The 19643-nt window shown below is 47.6% G+C and overlaps 1 long non-coding RNA gene and 1 pseudogene across 3 annotated transcripts in view; both read left to right on the top strand.

Annotated features, from left to right (window-relative positions):
• The window catches only part of LOC306814105 (olfactory receptor 14C36-like), a 54990-nt pseudogene that overhangs the window by 17152 nt on the left and 18195 nt on the right, over window positions 1-19643 (top strand). The gene's annotated exons all lie outside the window — the stretch shown is intronic.
• LOC306814112 lies at window positions 14130-16159 on the top strand. 2 transcript variants are annotated; one of them, XR_013777097.1, is made up of 3 exons: window positions 14130-14458; window positions 15285-15320; window positions 15867-16159. It is a non-coding gene; the product is annotated as an uncharacterized lncRNA (long non-coding RNA). The 2 variants fall into 2 exon arrangements; XR_013777098.1 differs by lacking the exon at window positions 15867-16159 and adding an exon at window positions 15441-15470.

Here is a 19643-nt window from a genome sequence, read left to right as displayed (position 1 = left end):
CAAAACAATTAGAGACATCTTGGCTCACTCTCAAGGTCTTTCAGACAAGCAAAGCAAAATAATTAACAGCATCCTTGCAAGTAAAGCAAAATAGCAAAATTATATCCCAGCCTCCAGGTCCTTGCAAATTCTTGCAAATCCTCTCAAGGTCTATCAGGCGAACAAAAGGTTTTCATCACAACTCCCCCCTTTTTCTATATTATTACTTTTGTTCGCTAAACCTTTGTAATTCTTTCTTACTTAATTCTAAATAGTCTTCTGTTTCTTCCCCATTTAAGGCTTCATATTTTTCTCGTATTAACATGAGGTGAGCTGCTTCTAACCTGTTCTTTACTATGCTAATGATTTTGTTAAAAATGCAAGGGCCAAAAGTGAGTGCTAAAATTAGCAAGATTAATGGTCCTGCTATGGTAGACAACAAGGTTGTTAACCAGGGAGAATAGTTAAACCAAGATTCATACCAACTTTGTTGGGCCTCCCTTTCTTTTTTGCGTTGCTCCAGTTGTTTCTGGAGCTCAGCCATAGTGTCAATTACTATCCCAGTGTGGTCCGCATAGGTGCAACACTCCTCCCGCAAAGCCACACACAGCCCCCCTTGTAAAAACAGCAGGTCTAATCCCCGTCTATTCTGTAATACAACTTCTGAAAGAGATCTTACTGATTTTACGAGACTGTCCATTGCCTTCTCTATTCTACTTAAATCCTCATCTACTGACATTCTGAGATTTTTAAATCTTTGCTGTTGGTTCACTAAGGAAGCCACTCCTGTTCCCACTCCAGCACTTCCTATGCCCAGTAATACAGCAACTGTGAGGGCTGTAAATGGTTCTCGTTTTTCTATATGATGTTTTGAAGGGATTTGATGAGTATACACATAGTCTTTTGGGTAGTATACAATCCGGGGCATTACCATGACCTGAATGCAGCATTCAGATGTTTCATTGAAAATAGATATTGATATACATGGGGTTACCCCTAATGTATTACAAACCCACTTGGTGTTTGCAGCAGGGATTAACCATTGGGCCGGTTCATGGGAATCAGTTACGGCCATTTTTACCCCGCAGAGGTGGTCTTTATCTCGAGATATATTGCCTATACACCTCCCTTTCCCCTTTACCTGAGCCATTGACACTCCTGGGGTGTTTTCTTTTCCCTTTTTCCAAAGGCACAAGGAGGGATTGGTCCCATTTACTCTTCTAGACTTTGCTACAGAACCTAAAGCTTCATAAAAGGGTGGATTAATACTGTAGCATAACCAACATTCCTTAGTCAAATTGGGGTATGTGTCATTCAACAGCCTAAAGGTGGCTTGTATAATTTTCCATAGAGCTCCTCTACTTGATTGTGTCATGATTGTGGTTCCTATTAACTGTGATTTATTGTTGGCCTCTATGAAATTTTCTTGGGTCATGCTAAGTCATCCTGATCTATTATTGTGGCTTCTGAGTCTATTATTGCAGGATTTGGTCCAACAGGTTGAGGATCGTGGGGTACAATTTCCTTTTTTATAATAATATATCCTCCCTGGTCTTTCCCAGGTTTCCATATTCTAACTCCCCAGATTTTTCCTATTACCCATCCTGGGTCCTGGGGCTGCGTGACGTTAAGATAGACCCATTTGCAAGTGCCGCTTTTCATCACCCCCCCCTAACAGATCTGTCCAAGGCTTTTTACATCCATGTGGACCTCTTTCAACTCTTAAGTATTTATCTTGGATTTGGACCGGCCATCCCAGGGAAATCGTTTCACAGCCCCAATATCCACAGTAAAATTCTCCGGGGTAATTACAGTATGACCTTCCTGGGTTGGATGCTAGACACATGTAGAATACACTATAGGGGCTAGAACTTCTCCTATCAAGCAGGTCATCCAGGGTTATATTAAAGCTAGGACTTCCCGAAGTAATTTGTGTTTGAATTTCTCTCTGACCTTCCCATTTCATAAGTGACCATTTAAAGGGCTCGTGACTCGCATGCACCCCTTCTAAAACCATTAAACAAATTATTCCTAACTGGAGGTAGCAGCTTTCCCATTGTCCGCAACTTATTTGCCAATGATTTTTTTGATTATTCCAGTGTCTATTTTTCCTGCCCTGGGTTTTGATCTCTGATCTCCTCTTTGCACCTGGGTAACCCTCTCCACAATATTTTCCTCCTCTGCCTCACCCATCAACTCGGTTGCAACGAGCTATGGGGGGTTCCATCTTCTCGGCAGCAGGAGTATTCTTCAGGAGGGGTGCTTGTCCCATGGTTTTTGATTCGTTTTATGTACTTGCTCCACTTACGGGCTTTAATCAGAGGAGTGTAACAGCTGAGTTCAGGTACCCACCGTCTACACAGGGCAGCTACAATTTTGGCTACAAATGGGGTAGGTTCATTAGAGTGATAACAGTAAAATTGAGGGTTCACTCCCTTTGAAAAGATTTTCCACCACACTTCAGAATCCACCGGAAGCCCACCAGCAGCCACTATGGTGGCTAGGACTTGAGAAGTGAGTTTCCTTTGACTCAAATAACAATTGCAACACACCCCCCTAGGGATGTAACCGTTGCGGCAATGGGTCCACCACTCCTCTTTACAAACTAAACAAACAAAACATACAAATGGGTTACAATTTCCCCAACAATTTTCAGCATTACATTTGATTTTACCTTCAACACCCAGTAAGCTTTCCCTGCCTTCTAGTGGCGCTCCAGTTTTTCTGTTTTCTATTGTAAAAGAAAAGTATTGTGGGTCCCAAAGTTCAGCATCCATGTGATACAGGTCTCATATCCTAGAGAAAGGAGAAAAAAAAGGAAAAAAAAAGTCTCTCAAGGCTGTACCTTCTTTTTCAGTGTTAGTTTCAAGTCTCCAGGTGTGCCTTTCACTTCCCACTCAGGATTGTTGGTAAACTTGGACGGATCTATTGGTCCTTTGATTCGACTTGCATGAGTCCACCCTTTCTCTGCAGTGCGCACCGCTGTGTCAGTTGTAAGCAGCACCTGGTAAGGTCCTTCCCACTTAGGTGTTATTGGATTTTCCTTCCAACTTCGGATCAGTACCCAGTCTCCGGGCTGAACCTGGTGTAATACAAGATCTAAAGGTGGTCTCTGAGCCAACATTCCTTTTTCCCACAACTGTTTCCTGAATTTCATTAAGATTACTAAGTACTTATTAACATACTGTTCATTAATATTTGGATTTGTCTGTGTCTTTTCCAGACTATAGGGCATGCCATATAACATTTTGAATGGGGAAATTCCTAAATCCGCTCGGGGTTGAGTCCGAATGTTTAACAAGGCCAGGGGAATGCACTTAACCCATGATAACTTTGTTTCTAATACCAATTTAGTAAGTTGTTTCTTTATTTCTCTATTCATCCTTTCTACTTGGCCTGAACTTTGAGGATGCCAAGGAGTATGCTGTTCCCATCTTATTCCCAATGCTACTGCTAACTCTTGAGTTACCTTCGAGGTAAAATGTGGCCCCTTATCGGAGTCAATTGTTTCTGGTACACCATATCTGGGAACTATTTCTTCCAGTAAAGCTTTTACTACTGTCTGTGCAGTTTCTCTGGATGGCGGGAAGGCTTCTACATAATGGGTAAGATGGTCTACTATTACTAAAAGATATTTAATCCTCCCCACCTTTGGCAATTCGGTAAAATCCACTTGAATATTTGCAAAGGGTCATTTTGCTAAAGGCCTTCCCCCATGGGGTAATTTTCTGAGGTTGCTTCTATTTACCCGCAAGCAGGTAGGACATCCCTTTGTAATATGTTTAGCCATATCGTGGAGCCCAATGCTCATATATTTGGCAGCAAAGTGATCTACCAGCCCCTGGGCTCCCCAATGAGTTTTCTGATGTAATTTATACAGTATCCTTTGAGCTACTGCCTTTGGTAATACTTCCCGGTCGTCTGATAATATCCACTTCCCTGATTCCTCTTTAACCCCCATTGTCCTAAGTTTTCCTTTTTCCTCATTCGTAAAAATTGTATCAGTCTCTTCATCGTTATTGACTCCATCCTCGTCTTTTTGCCCCCCTTTTTCTTTTAGGACCATTTCTTTCAGGGCTGCCCGTTTTGCCTCCTGGTCCGCAGCGTTGTTTCCCCTGCTTTTTAAATCTATTCCTCATTGGTGTCCCTTTAAATGAACTACTGCTAACTTCTTTGGCCCTCTCAGAGCTTTTAATATTTCAACTATAAGTTTTTGGTGTATCAGATCCTTCCCCTGTGAGTTAATAAGACCCCTTTCTTCCCATAACTTTCCAAATGTATGGACTACCCCGAATCCATATCTAGAGTCAGTAAATATTGTCCCCTCCTTCCCTTCAAGAAGTTTTAAAGCTCTTAATATTGCATATAATTCACATGCTTGGGCAGACCATGATCTGTCTAGTGTGCCCGATTCTAACACCTGTAAGTTCGGACCCTGCACTATTGCATACCCTCATCTTCTCCTTCCTTCTGTTACCCTGGAGGATCCATCCACAAAAAGTTTTTCACCACTTTCCAACTCTTCTTCCTCCAAATCCGGTCTAATCTTAGTCTGTTCTTCTATTGTAGCTATACAGTCATGGGTTAAAGATTCATGCTCTGGCTTTTCATATATAAGAATGCAGCTGGGTTCTGTAGTGTAGTAGTTTCTAATGTCAAATTTGGTGCCTCTATCAGAATCCCTTCATACTTTAAAAGCCTAGCATCTGATATCCATTTTTCTGCTTTTTGCTGTAATACACCCCGGATATTATGAGGGGACATTACTTTAAGATTCCCATTAAAAGTAATTTTTCTAGCTTCTTCCACCAGTAAGGCACATCCGGCCACTATTTGTAAACAAGTTGGCCAGCCCCTACTCACAGGATCTAAAATTTTTGACAAGTAAGCAACAGGCTTCTTTTTCCCTGCCCAATCCTGGGTAAGTACCCCAAATGCAACACCCTCTTCTATGTTCACAAACAAGAAAAAAGGTCTTCTTAAATCTGGGACGCTTAAGACCGGGGCATGGACCAGACTTTCTTTTAATTAAGTTTCTCTGTGTCCTCCTGTTTCCATTTCATTATTCCTTCCTGTGTTAATTTTTGGTAAAGAAATCTAGCTTTACTGCTATAATTCTCAATCCACTGTCTACAACACCCAGTAAGTCCTAAGATTTGACGAACTTGTCTCTTATTCTTTGGAATAGGTAGTGACATATTTGCTTGGATTCTTTCAGGGTCTATTCTTTTCTCCCCCTTCTTTAAAGAGTGTCCCAAGTATTTTACCTCCTCTTCTACAAACTGAAGTTTAGCCTTAGAAACCTTTAATCCCTTAAGCCCCCAAAAGTTCAATAGCTTTATACTTTCTTTTCTCACATCCTCTTCATGTTCCCCTGCTAAGAGTAAATCATCTACATATTGGATCAAATTGACTCCCGGTCTTGTTTGGTAATCCTGTAAAATTTGTTCCAATGCTTGTCCAAACAGATTTGGAGATTCTGTGAACCCCTGGGGTAACACTGTCCACCTCAATTGTTGCCTCCTCCCTGTATCAGGATCTTCCCATTCAAATGCAAAGTAATCCCGGCTCGCCTCGTCGAGAGGGCAGGCCCAAAAGGCATCCTTCAAATCTATGACACTATACCATAAATTATTAGGCCCCAATTTACTTAAGAGTGTATATGGATTTGCCACCACGGGGAATCGAGCCACTGTGCGTTTATTGATTTCTCTTAAATCATGAACTAACCGATAAGTGCCATCTGATTTGCGCACAGGGAGTATCAGTGTGTTAAAGGGTGACATACATGGTTCTAGCAGCCCCTTGCTTAATAATCTATCTACCTCAGGTTTCAATCCCCGTCGACCCTCAGTGAATATGGGATATTGCTTTATTTTTACCGGGACCTCTGGATTTCTAATAATCACTGAAAATGGGGTTATTTTTAGCTGTCCCACACTTTCTGGGTTATACCATCTTTTGGGGTTTATCTTTTCTTCATCTTCCACTCTAAGAGAGCAGAGTTTAATTTGTAGTTCATTCTCTGCTACTTCTATCCTAATTCCTAGTTCTATAATCATATCTCTTCCTAATAAATTATATTCAGATTCCGATACTAACAAAAAGTCTCCCAATCCAATTTTTGATTCTGATTCAACTGTCACCCTTTTAATAACCCCCACTTCAAAAGGTTGTCCTTTTGCTCCTACCACCGTGGCAGTTTCTTTAGATAAACTAAATCCTTTTGGCAAAAACTGAATAGTCGATCTTTCAGCTCCTGTGTCAACCAGAAAAATTATCTCCTGGCCATGGGGGCCCACCTTTAGTTTTATCAAGGGCTCCTTATGATGTTTCCAGGTCCCCAAAAGATAGAGCCCCTGACCCCTCTAATCTGTCTCAAACTCCTTCTCATCCCGAATCCTGACCCTACACTTTCTTGAAATGTCCTTTTTTTCCACAATAAAAACACACCTTGGTGTCACATCTCTCCCTAGGCTCCCTAGGCTCCCTAGGCTCCCTTACTGGCCGCTTCTGTGTCTCCCTCCGATCTTGTTCCCTACTTTCTCGTACCGCAGCAACCATCATTTTAACCTGTCGTTTGTGGCTCTCCTCTTCCCTCCGAACATACACTTTTTGGGCCTCTCTTAATAACTCATCTAAGCCTCTATCCTGCCAGTCTTCTAATTTTTGTATCTTCTTTCTTATATCCTCCCAAGATTTAGACACAAAATGTACTTTTAACACTGCCTGTCCCATTTGACCGTCTGGATCCATCCCTGAGTAAAGCTGGAAATTCTTTCTTAACTTTCTAACCACTCTGTAGGAGTTTCATCCCTCTTTTGTCTCTCATTAAATGCTTTATTGATGTTCTGGCCTCTCAGGACTGCTTCCCTAATTCCCTGAACTATGATTGTCCTTAAGTCCTGCATGTGTGCTCGATGCATGGGATCCTGATGATCCCACTGAGGATTTTGAAGGGGCCATTTAATATTAGCTGCAGGACTCTGAGCGTGTTGAGCATCCCAGATACGCATCCCCTCTCTCCTAATCATATTTTTCTCTTCAGCAGTGAACAAAATATTCAGAATGGACTGTAATTCCTCCCAGGTGTACATACTGGGGCCCAAAAATTGGTCCACTCTTTCAGCAACTCCCAGTGGATCCTCTAATAAATGTCCCATTTCCTTCTTAAATTCCCTAACATCCCCTGAACTAAGGGGCACAGATATAAATCCTATTCCAGCCTGAGGTCCCCCCATGGGCATTTCTCTCAGTGGGAACAGGTCTTCCTGTTCTTTCCTTGTTTTACTTCTTGTGACTGGCCCTTGATAACTAGGTGAGTCTGAGTCCGAGTCTTCTGCTTGGGATGGTGCACTCGGAACTGGCACAAACGGTGGTGGGACAATCAAGCTTTCCTCCCTTTTATTTGCCTTCTTCTTTTTCCCTCTGCCCTCTGGTTTTTCAGTTAGTTTGTAAATAAAAGCTTTAGGACGAGCCACCCAAATTTTTGCATATTCACTCTCCTCTCTATTAGGGGGCTTCTTCATGTTGACCCAAAAATTTAACTTTTGTGTTATCCATTTTTCTGTTGATCCAAAAATTGGCCAGAACACATTTTTAAAAATTTCCTTCCCACCCCAAACCTCTACACAGTAATGTATCATCTTGGCCTTATCCTTATTCTCCGTCCCAGGGAAATAGTCCCGGTTTTCTAATATAAATCCCAAGGGACTATCTCTGGGTATGGGTGGGAGCTTAACTTCTGCAGGGGGTTTACTCTTCCCCTGCCCCATTCCTCCGGAGTACCTTCACCCACACCACAAATCACTTTCGCTTCCCCTGTTTCGTGGCCCACGCCCTCGCAGGTCAATGGGAACCACACTACTTGAGGGTCCGCACTCGCTTGGGGAGTCTGGCTGCCAGCCCCCCTCTCACTCACAAACCACTCGTTGTACTCCGGGATCCCGACCCCGTCCGAACGGATCCTCTTTTATACTCACGCGTCCTGCGTCTTCGTCCGGACTTTGTGCACAAAATTTAAGGGGTCAGCCGGGCCCTCTTACCTTTGCTTTTGCCTTCTTAATTTGGGTTCGTCGGTCGAGGTTGGGATGGGGCCCCCGTCCCGGGGCCACTGAAATGAATCAGTGGAGTGCGCCCCCCCGCAGGCGGGGAACCCACTCCAAATTCTTGATCCGAGTCACGGCACCAAATTGTTATAAATGAACGCAATGGGCCATAAAGGATTGAATCAAAGTTAAAAAGGTTTATTAGTTACAGAAGGCAAAAGCAAAATCCACAGCGCCGGGCAACAGGGGAGCCTCCAACTCCGAAACTGCCGCGGCCTCCCCTTTCCCGCTCACTCCTTTTAAGTTGTTCAGTTTCCGGGGTTTCATGCTCCTCCTCTAGCAGTTCTACGCATGCTCCTCGGGTTTCATGCCCCCCCTTCTAGTAGTTCCACGCACGCTCCTTCAGTTGCTAGGGGGTCTTCTTCTGCCTTCTGGTGGTCGAGGGATGAAGGTGAGTAGTCTTCCTCACCCTTGTTTTACTGACCCTTACTAACACTTAAGGCGATAGATAATTAACGCAAGCAGAGTGAAAATGATTATCAGCATCTTGGCAAGTAGAGCAAAACACTTAGAGACATCTTGGCTCACTCTCAAGGTCTTTCAGACAAGCAAAGCAAAATAATTAACAGCATCCTTGCAAGTAAAGCAAAATAGCAAAATTATATCCCAGCCTCCAGGTCCTTGCAAATCCTTGCAAATCCTTGCAAATCCTCTCAAGGTCTATCAGGCGAACAAAAGGTTTTCATCACACCTTTCAGCCAATTTAGACAAAAGGATATGTTTATTTCAGCTCTGGGTGAACACGCGCAATCTCTCACAAAGGCGTGTGCGCCCTCGGTAATTTTTGGTCCTTTATTTATTCACAAAAATAGTGTATATTCAAAAACGCCTATACATATTTATTACCTGTCATCACCCTTTTCCCCCTTAGTATTAAAATTAGCTGCATACTCATTGCGGTTGCTTAGTATCTCTTCGGTTTTGGGGTGGTGGTCTTCTATTTGAGTTGGAGGGTTGTAAGGGATGAAGTAAGGATCATCTACCTTGCTCTAAAGTCTTTGCCTCTGTCACGTTACTATAACTACCTGACCTGTTAATCCCTTCATTCTGGTCTTTATTGCCTTCAGGGTCAAAATTTATGATTGATGGGTTTCTTTTGGCTAACTCAATGCATGTTTTAATGTATATCAGTTTCACTTAAATGTTTCCATATGTGTATTTTGCTGGTTCTGCATATTATATGACCAGACTTTATCAACTTCTAATCCCCTGCTAGGATATATATGTTCAAGGGTGACATTCCTAACCTCTATCTCCTAAGTTTTCAAGATATCTACCCCATAACTCATTCCCTAAACATGCAATTCACAAAACTATAACAGAATAGTATGAATACTATGGCTCACTGAGCAGGATTACTATTGCAACAACACATAATCAGTAGGGTAAAACTAACCTGTCTCACAACGGTCTAAACCCAGCTCACGTTCCCTATTAGTGAGTGAACAATCCAATGCTTGGTGAATTCTGCTTCACAATCGGGGTCTTGCAAGGATGATCTTATCCTCGTGCCGCTGCAGAGGGACTGGACATGGGTCTCACCAACACTTCCAATGCAGAAAGGCAGAGACAAGAATGTGACACCTCCCCTTTGTGTACAGACACAGGACAGGGACCCTGTCCCTACCCCTCTTTCTGCAGGCACTGCTCACCTGGTCATCCACAGTGGCAGCCAGCTGCTTCTGTCACACAAAACCCACCAGCTTTTCAGCCACAGGGGGCAGGGGACAACAGCAGCATGAGAGACACACTGGGGGCACTGGGCTGGACTGGAAGGAAAGGGGAAAGCAGGGGTGTCCTCGGAGAAGGGACCTGTGGGAGCAATGGGGTGCAGGGGCTGTTATGCTCCTGCTCAGAAGCTCTGGGGTCGTGGCCAAGAGGCACAGCTGGGGCAGGGGCTGCACCCTGAGTTCATCCTTGAGGGTCCTGGGGTGACAGGGATGGAAATGCAATGGGGGAACCTGGGCATGGGGTACCCTGGGGAAGATCCATGGGGCAGGGGTGCTGTCTGGGGTGTCAGTAGGAGTGTACTGGGCTGTGCTGGGACAGACTGGGATAGTCTGGGGTGTGGTGGCCATGCAAGGGAAGGCACTGACACTGGAAAAACTCATTGTACCCACCAGAGGTGTCTTCAGCATCTCAAAATTGTCTAAATACATCCACAGACAGATCAGGAGACATCACTGGTCACTGGGATGTGCCTGGTGCCAGCAAGGAATGGAGGGACTGAACTGCCACACCAAATTCTCTGAGGGGATGCCCTCCAATGCCAGCACCCTACTCACCTTCTGGAGATCATCTTGGGTTCTTTCCAGGAGTGCCTGGGAAAGGGGAACAAAGGCTTGGCCTGGACTGGGCCTTGTGGGGCTGTGGGAGGACAGGGGTGCAGGGAGCAGGGCAGAAGCAAAGGATTTGGAATGGGAATTCAGGGCCTCCAAGGAGATCTGTTTGAGGTGGGGGGAAACCTAAGGACACTCAACTGGGGTGACCCAAAGAGCCCAAGGGACTGGAATGGGGTTGTGGAAGGAGCCCTGTGTGGGATGCAGGGCAGGAGAAAGGAATTCCAGTCTAGGGACATGGAATTGCAAGGGAGGGGCTTGGTGGGAAGAGAAGAAATAGAATGGTTGAGGACAAAACCAATGGGACTGGGAGAGGGTTTGGGAGTAGGGGGTGCATAAGGGAACAGTATCAGAAGATACTGCTGCAGTGGCCAAGGAGAAAGGCAAGGGACTGAGGAGGAAAAAGGAAGAAAGGAATTGGGAATGATGGCTGGAGGGCATTTGGGGACTCTGAATGGGACAAAGAGGAGAACCTGGGGATTGGATGCCTGAGTAGACCAAAAGGATGGGATGGGAGCCTACAAAGGGCACGATGTGGGGGCACTGTGGCAGCAGGACCTGTGACAGGAGCACAGCAGGATGGAGAAGAGCAGGGCCACGCTGAGCACAGCCACCTTCATCTTCCTCTCGCACCGGGCAGAGCTCCCTGAGGCTGCAGCAGGGCAGGAGCACCTTTAGCCCTGCCAGGACTCCTCTCTGCCCCGTCCCCAACAGCCCCCAGGCCAAAGCCCAGCCTGGCACTGACCCCAGCCCTGGCCACAAGTCCAGCCCTGGACAGAGTCCATCCCACCTGTAACATGCATCCAGCCCCCTTGTCCATCATCCCTCCAGTTTCCTGCATGGGGCAGCTGCCCCTGCAAGGGCCCAGACACCTCTGGGCTCAAGGAGGGGTGGGCAGGGAGTTGTAGGCAGCTGGATCACCTGGGGAGAACACCCCCACTCTAACACCATCCATCCTCCAACAGCCTCCAGAGCCACATCATCTCATCTCCTGGTTTCCCTCCTCTCCAAGGGTTTTTCCTTAAAGGCATCCCAGAGCTGACCCCAACCCTCACCCAGCCTGTCTGAGCATAATCATCACTGTTCTCCCTCCTGCCCCATGGGGAAACAGGAGATGGACTGGCCCCTCTTCTTGGGACAACAAGACTCGGGAAACTCGGAAAACTGGGACATGATAGCACAATGGTGTCATGAACCCAGGAAATAGCCAGGTGATTTGGATCTGCAGGCACTGGAGACACTGGGCAGCACTGGGAAATGATGATCAGCTGAAGGCAAGGCTGAAGCTTGGGGAATTGCTCAGGTGTGGCACTTCCCACATCCACCCCACCCCATTATTCTTTTTCAGCCCCAGGCTGGAGTCCAGGTGGGAATATCCCCGGCCCTGCTGTGTCTTTTGCGCTCCGAGATCCATAAAAGAACCAGTCGCGACTCGCTCATGATTTGGGCAGACCGTGACAGGGACAGACCCTCATCCTGTCACACCTGCAGCCATTGTGCCCTCTCAGAGCCCCTGGGTCCTGCTCTGCACAGCTGCCACACATGGGGGTGCCAAGGACCCCATCTCCAACAAGGCTCCCATTCCAGCACTGTCCCTCTCTGGGACTTGCCCACAGGTGCCCAGGGCCCTTGTCCCCACTCAGAGTCTCTGCAATGCCCTGGCCCTGGGCCCAGGCCAGCAATGGCCCAGAGCAGGATGTGCCCATCCCCAGGGATGTAGGGGAGCTGGTGTTTGTCCCCAAGCAGCCACTGGGATCAAACTGGGCAAACAGAGGTGCCAGTCACGGGGAGGGATGTTGGTCCCCTGCCAGCATCTGTGATAAGCCCTGTTTACCCAGGGCCTGGGGCACCAGGAGGATATTGAGATAACTTGGCCTTCCAGAAAGTGAAAATCCTCTGAAAAGTGGTTCCTGAGAGCTGTCCATGGCTGTGATTCTTGTTTGACATTCCAGGACATTAGTAAAGGTTTGTTGTTTCCTCAGCACCTTGAAAGTGCAAGGTGGAGGTGCCTTGATGTCCTGGAAGGTCACAATGGGGTCTCCCCACAGTCTTTTCTCTTCCAGGCTGAACAGCCCCAGGTCTCTCTGCCTGTCTCTGTCACAGAGATGCTCCAGCTCTCAGAGTGTCTTGGTGTCCTCCTCTGGAACAGCTACATGAGTTCTGAGACTTTCCTGTGCTGAGAACCCTCTTGCAAATTGCTTATACAGAAGACACCATCAATAGGAAAGGGGAAACTCATTTGTCCTAAAAGGCTGCCAAAAATGTAGGGTCATACAACTGTAGGGACAGTTTCTGTAGGGCTGAGACAGCCCCCAGAGAGAACGGGACATTCCCATGGGGTCCCCAGGAAATGGGGGATCAATCCACCTGCACTGGGAGCCTCTGTGTGTGTCTAGCTCATTGTGCCCAGGCTGTTGGCACATGGTCAGTAGTCGTCCAATGCTATTCCCCTGACTGGCACTGATCTCCAAGGAAGCCTGGACCTCTCTCAAGCCAAAGTTTCCCCATAAGAACCCTGCAGACACTTCCTGAATTCCCCTCCAAGGTGATGTCAGCACAGCAATGACATCAGAGCACTTGCCCATCTGGTCAAGAATTCCCCATGGGGACACTGCTCTCTCCTCCATGGGCACAAAGCAACAACACTCCAGATGGTCCCATGGGCACTGTGGCTCCTTGGACTAGTTCCAGAGCCAGCAGTCAAGGCAGTGACCTGAAATGTTTTCCCAACTGGGCCACAACACATCTCTGATGGATCAACAGTGTCACTATGGAAAGAGAGAAGCACAACTCTTCACTAATGCCCTGGAATGGCAAACATCAATCACAGCCATGGACAGCTCTCAAGAACCACTTCACTGTCATTTTCCTTCCTGGAAGCCCAAGATTGTGAATTTCTCCTTGGTGCTTCAGGCCCTGGGTAAACAGGACTTATCAGAGATGCTGAAAGGGAACCAACATCACTCCTCCTCACAGGGTATCTGTGTTTGCCCAATTAACTTCCAGTGGCTGCTCTAGAAGTGCTCACTTCCCCTTGTCCCTGCGGATGGGCACACCCTGCTCTGGGCCATTGCTGGCCTGGGCCCAGGGCCAGGGCATTGCAGAGACTCTGAGTGAGGACAAGGGCCCTGGGCAGATGTGGGCAAGTCCCAGACAAGGACAGTGCTGGAGTGGGAGCCTTGTTGGGGATGGGGTCCCTGAAACACTCATGTGAAGCAAAGTGGGACCCAGGTGGTCTGTGCTAGCACAGAGGCTGAAGGAGTGACAGAATGGTCAGGGCACGGCATATTCCCCTCTGGGCTCAGCTCTGGGGCTGGAGACTGGACTGGTTTTGGGCCTGTAGGGAAATAAGAATAATGAGGATTTCTGCATGTGGGAAGTGCCAGACCTGAGCAATTCCCTAACCCTCAGCCTTCTCTGCAGGTGATCAACATTGCCCAGTGCTCCGCAGTGCCTCCAGTGATTGGATATGCCAATTACTCACTTGATCACATGTCCCTTGTTCCCCTTTTTCTCCTTCATACTGGGTTTGGGACTGTGGTCATCTCTGGGGTGTCCCACAGGAAAAGCTTTGGGAGGGGAGGGGCAGCAGGAGATAGGAGATCTGGCTCTGCGGGCTGTTGGAGGATGGATTGTGTTGGAGTGAGGGTTGTCCCCCAAAGGGTCCCAAGATGCCCTGGGATCTCTGTCCACCCCACTTGGCCCCTGCAGGTTCCTGGGCCCTTGCAGGGGCAGCTGGCCCAGGCAGGAAGCTGCAAGGATGATGGGTGAGGGGGCTCGAACCGTGCCACATGTGGGATGGACTCTGTGCCAGAGCTGGGCTTGTGGCCAGGGCTGGGGGCTGTGCCAAGCCAGGCTTTGGCCTGGGGGCTCTCAGGGAGGGCACAGGGAGGAGTCCTGGACGGAATAAATGTGCTCCTCACCTGGCATAGCCTCAACCAGCACTGCCAGAGCGAGAGGAAGATGAAGGTGGCTGTGCTCAGCGTGGTCCTGCTCTTCTCCATCCTGCTGTGCCCCCTGGCACAGACCAAGGTGAGGACCTGCTACAAACTGTAACTTCTTCCTATGAATCCATAAGAAGGAGCTAGGCTTAGCATGTGAGACAAGCACGTGGTTCAAAAGAGGCTCCTTGCCTTTCTTTATTGCATGGTGGTGGCAGGGCAAAAGAGGGAGAGGATCTCAGGTCTTGGCTTTTTCTAGGAAAGGGTTGGGGAGGGGATTTCTGGCTCTCTAGCAATAGGATGGGGACAGTAGGGGAACAGATAAGACCTTCCTTATACCTCTGGTGTCGGATTCCAACAAGAACCCTATTCATGGCGTCGCCACATCCTGTCCTTTGTAGCTTCCCAATCTTGGTGTCTTCTGAAATCTCCCTGGGATCTCCTCTTTGTCCTACCCAGGGTCTATGAATGCCTTCTCACTGATCATTCCCAATTTCTTTCCCTTTTTCCCCCTCAGTCCCTTGCTTTTCTCCCTGGCCACTGCAGTGGTGTCTCCTGGCATCATTCCTGGATTCACCTGGCACTCACAAACCCTGTCCCAGTCTTGCCTTCTCCTCCTCTGTCCCACTTCTTCTGCACACTCCAACCCCCTCTGTTTCACTCCCATGTCCCTATACTGGAATTCCTTCTTCCCCTGCATCCCACACAGAGCCCCTTCCACAACCCCAGTCCAGTCCCTTGGCCTCCCCAGTTCACTCCAGTTCAGTGTCTTTGGGTCCCTCCTGCCTCATCACAACCCCTTGGAGGCCCTGAATTCCCATCCCTTTGCCCCCCCCCACCCTTTGATTCCTGCACCCTTGTTGGCCCACAGCCCCACATGTTCCCATCCAGAACCATGGTTTGTTGTTCTTTCCCAGGCACTCCTGCAAGGAACTGAAAATGATCTCTGGGAGGTGAGTGGGTTGGGATTGGAGGGCATCCCCTCAGGGAATTGGGGAACTGTTTTTTCCCCCATCTCTGGCTGGCACCAGGGACACCCCAGTGACCAGTGAGGTCTCCTGACCTCTCTGCAGATGGATTAAGACAATGTCACAATCCTGAAGATGCCACTGGTGAGTATCACAAGTTCTGCCAGTGTCAGACCCTCCCCTTGCATGGCCACTGCCCTCCAGGCCATCCCAGTCTGTCCCAGCACAGCTCAGTGCACCTCTACTGACACCCCTGCCCTTTGGAGTTTTGCCAGGGAAATCCCTTGACCAGGAACCCCCGTTGCCTTCCCATCCCTGTCACCCCAGGACCCCCTGGATGACCCAGGGTGCAGCCCCTGCCCCAGCTGTGCCGCTTGGCCCGAGCCCCAGTGCTTCTGGGCAGGAGCACAGCAGCTCCTGCCTCCCATTGCTCCCACAGGCCCCTTCCCCAGGATCCCCTCACTTTCCCCTTTCTCCCCAGTCCAGCCCAGTGCCTCCAGTGTGTCTCTAACAAGTCATTTTTGTCCCCAGCCCCCTGTGGCTGAAAAGTTGGTGGGTCCTTTGCGGCAGAAGCGCCTAGCTCTTGCTCTCCTTGGGTAGGTCAGCAGTGCATACAGAGAGGTGGGTGGGGACAAGGCTCCTCTCCTTTCCTGGTGGCTCCTGGTGGGTCACGTTCTGGGCACTGTGTTTTAAGATGGCAAGAATTGGTGACATCCATGTCCAGCCTGCTCCAGAGGCATCAGGGAATGATCATCCTTGAATAACTGCCCTGATTTCCCTTGAGTCCAGTGAAATATCTCTTGAATGATCAATAAACCCCTTCAGCAAACCTATAGCTCTGTGTGTGTGTCCATGTGTCTGAATTTCTACAGCCCTGGCATGTTGTAATTTGATAAATGAGGTAAATGGAATGAATCAGCATACCTCTGTCCATCTCTTCCGGCTGGTCCCTGGTTCCCTGTCCTTCTTCCTGTCCTGTGACCTTCCCCTGTGACCTTGTAGCCCACCTAGAGTTCTGGTATTCTGAACCTAGACCCCCCGTGTCCTCACCCCATTGGCTACCAGCCAAGGCCACTCCCATTCCCCTCTCCTGAATACCCCTTTCCCGGAGAGAATCTCCCTCTTTCCACCACACCGCCGCCATGGAATAAACCTGAGACTTGAAAGAGCCTCCTTTGTATCCTTTCCGATTCATGCTAATACTTTGTCTGATCTTAAGTAATTAGGAAAAAGACACAAAGTATCTTAGCACTCTGGGGCTTGATTTTTAGACCCCACTTTGCCTAAAGTCCCAGTCTTAGGACTTTAAAAGGCCAGTTGGGCTGTTCAACTACCTTTGTGGCTGCGGAGCTGCTTTTACCAGCCCCGAGCACAGGAGGACGGGACGGAGAACTCCTCCGGGGAATTGGAGGTGCTGTTTCTGGATTGGAAGTTTCGCACAGTTACGGCGGAACCACACTTCGTCTGAGAAAGGTAAAACATCCCTTCGGGGAGGCGTGAACCCCAATTTAGCCCCAAGGTACAGGGGAGGGGGGTTTTTTAGACGGGATAGCCCCAGACCCGTGGGGGGAGGTTTGTACCCCGCGGGGTGGTAGCAGGGGCAGCAGTTGCAGTGTGGAGCGGGGAGCATGTGCGCAGTGTTGCGAAACCAGCCTGTCATTACACGTGCTCAGCCAGCTCTGCCTGACGTGTGCTACGTTATTGGCGTAAGCACAGGCGCGGGGATTTCCCTGAGGAGGATTTCCCCGGGACCAGCTGTGCGGCCATAACGGCAGCCACGTGTTGTAACAAAGCCCAGCACCCCCACACAGAAACATCACCTGGGTTGGCAACTAACTGCTATTGTGCAACTTTTGTGTGAAAGTAAGGGACTTGTGCATTTTGTTTTTATAACATTGGAATGGGGGGAATTTATCTGCACAACAAATGAGTATTATTTCTCAGCTTAAAGAAATGTTAGATGCACAGGATGTAATTTCTAAGAAACAGATTGGAAACTTTGTTAGCTGGTTGTCTCAAGAAGTTATAGAATTTGAAAAGTAAAATATCAATTCGGTTTTATTTTGGGACAGTGTTGGAGAATTATTAACTTCTAAAATACAGAAAGGTGATACCACTGCTGCTTTATTTTGCCTATATTTTTAAATATTCACAAACAATTATCACAATTAAAAAACAAAGATCAACCACAGAAAAATTCTTTAAAGCCCTCTTTACCTAATTTGGAACCTTCTGTCCCTGAATTAAAAGAGAAATCAGAAATACACTTCCCTGAAAAGCAAACTCAGTTATTGTCTAGATTTATTTTGGATAAAGTTTGTGATGTAGCTGAAAAGGCCTTTATCAAATTGCCAACGGTTTAAGTAACTAGTAGTTATGTTAATATTAAACAATATTCTTCTGAGAATTTTTTAAGCTTTATAGATTGATTAAAGACACAGGTAGAACGACAGGTGCATAATCCAGCCATGCAGGCAGAACTGATTAAAGAATTAGCAGAGAAAAACGCCAATCAAGCTTGTCAGAGAGTTATCCTGAGTCTGCCACTATACCCAGAACCGACCCTAGCACAGATGATAGAAGCCTGCACCCGCAAAGCGAAGCTGTTCAGTACTCCAGAGAGGACCTCGAGTCCAGCACCACCTAAGCCTTCAGCACCTGAACCACCACAGATGAAGAAGCTGCAGATGTCATCAGAGCAGCTGAAGAAGATCACCTGTTTCCAGTGTCAGCAGCAAGGACATTTTGCTAGAGACTGTCCTCAGAACAGGAAACAGAAGAAATTCAACAAACAAAAAAACTAGAATTGAGGCACAGGCCTGCCATAAACACCATAAAGCGCCAGGATATAAATTCTGCGGGCTATACTCTAGCAAAAGCCTCTCTCATAAAACAAAGGGGGAGGAGGGGATGGACAATGTGGGTATAACAAATAATGTAAATGTTAAATGTTCTGTTAACCAAGTCAGGCAGTCTTGTGGCTGTGTTAGGCTCCAGACTACCAAAGGTTTTCATTTCAGATCTGCTGAGTGGACGATTATTATAGTGGACGTATCGAGCCCTCTGATTGATATGACGGTTTGCCACATGGAGAGTGAGTATTTTGTTGTGGGAGACACAGCACACACACACCTTTAGAACTTGAAATAGCTCCTATTATCATGAAGAGGAAAATATCCGGTGTTATCATATTAGCACGATGCTCTCAACCACCTTTCTATTTGTGTGAAGGGCAGAGGGACTCACTCTTAATCATAGAATGGGTCTTCCTCTCCCACCAAAAATCCAAAACTATTACACAACCACAGGAGCTTATGGCTCAGTTGATTCAAAAAGCAAGAATGAGGCTGCGTGAACTGTCCGGTTGTGATTTCACATGCATACACCTGCCAATTAAACTTTCTGGGGAGGGAAGGAATTCTCCTGAAAGGCTGACCAAAGAGATGTTTGAACATTTGCTACAGAGCAATGCCAGCCTCCAGATATCTCTGAAGAGCTACAGTGGACAGATATCTGTTCACAGCCCAGCTCATAAGTTGCTTAATAAGGAATTCCACCTCATCCCTCGTGAGAAGAGGAGCAGGAGTCCGCTCGAGGCACTCACAGTGTTCACAGATGAATCGGGGGCCTCTCATAAGTCGGTGATGACTTGGAGAAATCCCCAGACTCAGCATTGGGAAGCTATTGTTGAGTTTGTGGAGGGGTCACCCCAGATTGCAGAACTGGCTGTGAGAGCCTTTGAGAAGTTCTAAGAGCCTCTTAACCTGGTAACAGATTCAGCTTATGTTGCTGGGGTAGTATCCAGGGCGGAGCAGGCAGTGCTCAAAGACATAGATAATGAGCAGCTCTTTAGGCTGCTGTCAAAACTAATCTATTTGGTTTCACACAGAGAGCATTCCTTCTATGTGATGCATGTGAGGTCACACACGGATTTGCCAGGTGAGATCACAGAAGGGAACCGTATGGCAGACACTCTTGCAGCTCCAGCTGAAAGGGCACGACTCCCTGACATCTTCCAACAGGCAAAGCTGAGCCACCAGCAATATCACCAGAATGTATCAGGTTTGGTCCGTCAATTCCAGCTAACACGGAGTCAGGCTAAAGCTATTGTGGCCACCTGTCCCAGCTGTCAGCTCCAGGCCATGCCATCGCTGGGTATGGGGGTTAACCCCCAGGGCCTTGGCAGCTGTGAGGTGTGGCAAACAGACATCACACACATTCCTAGTTTTGGACACCTCAAATATGTTCATGTGAGTACTGACACATATTCAGGTGCAGTTTATGCCTCTGCTCACGCAGGGGAAAAGG

This window comes from Erithacus rubecula (genome assembly GCF_903797595.1).
Source record: "Erithacus rubecula genome assembly, contig: SUPER_W_unloc_6, whole genome shotgun sequence".
Lineage (NCBI taxonomy): Eukaryota > Metazoa > Chordata > Aves > Passeriformes > Muscicapidae > Erithacus > Erithacus rubecula.
The sequence above is the reverse complement of the archived record's forward strand: the minus strand, read 5'-3'. Positions and strand labels throughout refer to the sequence as shown.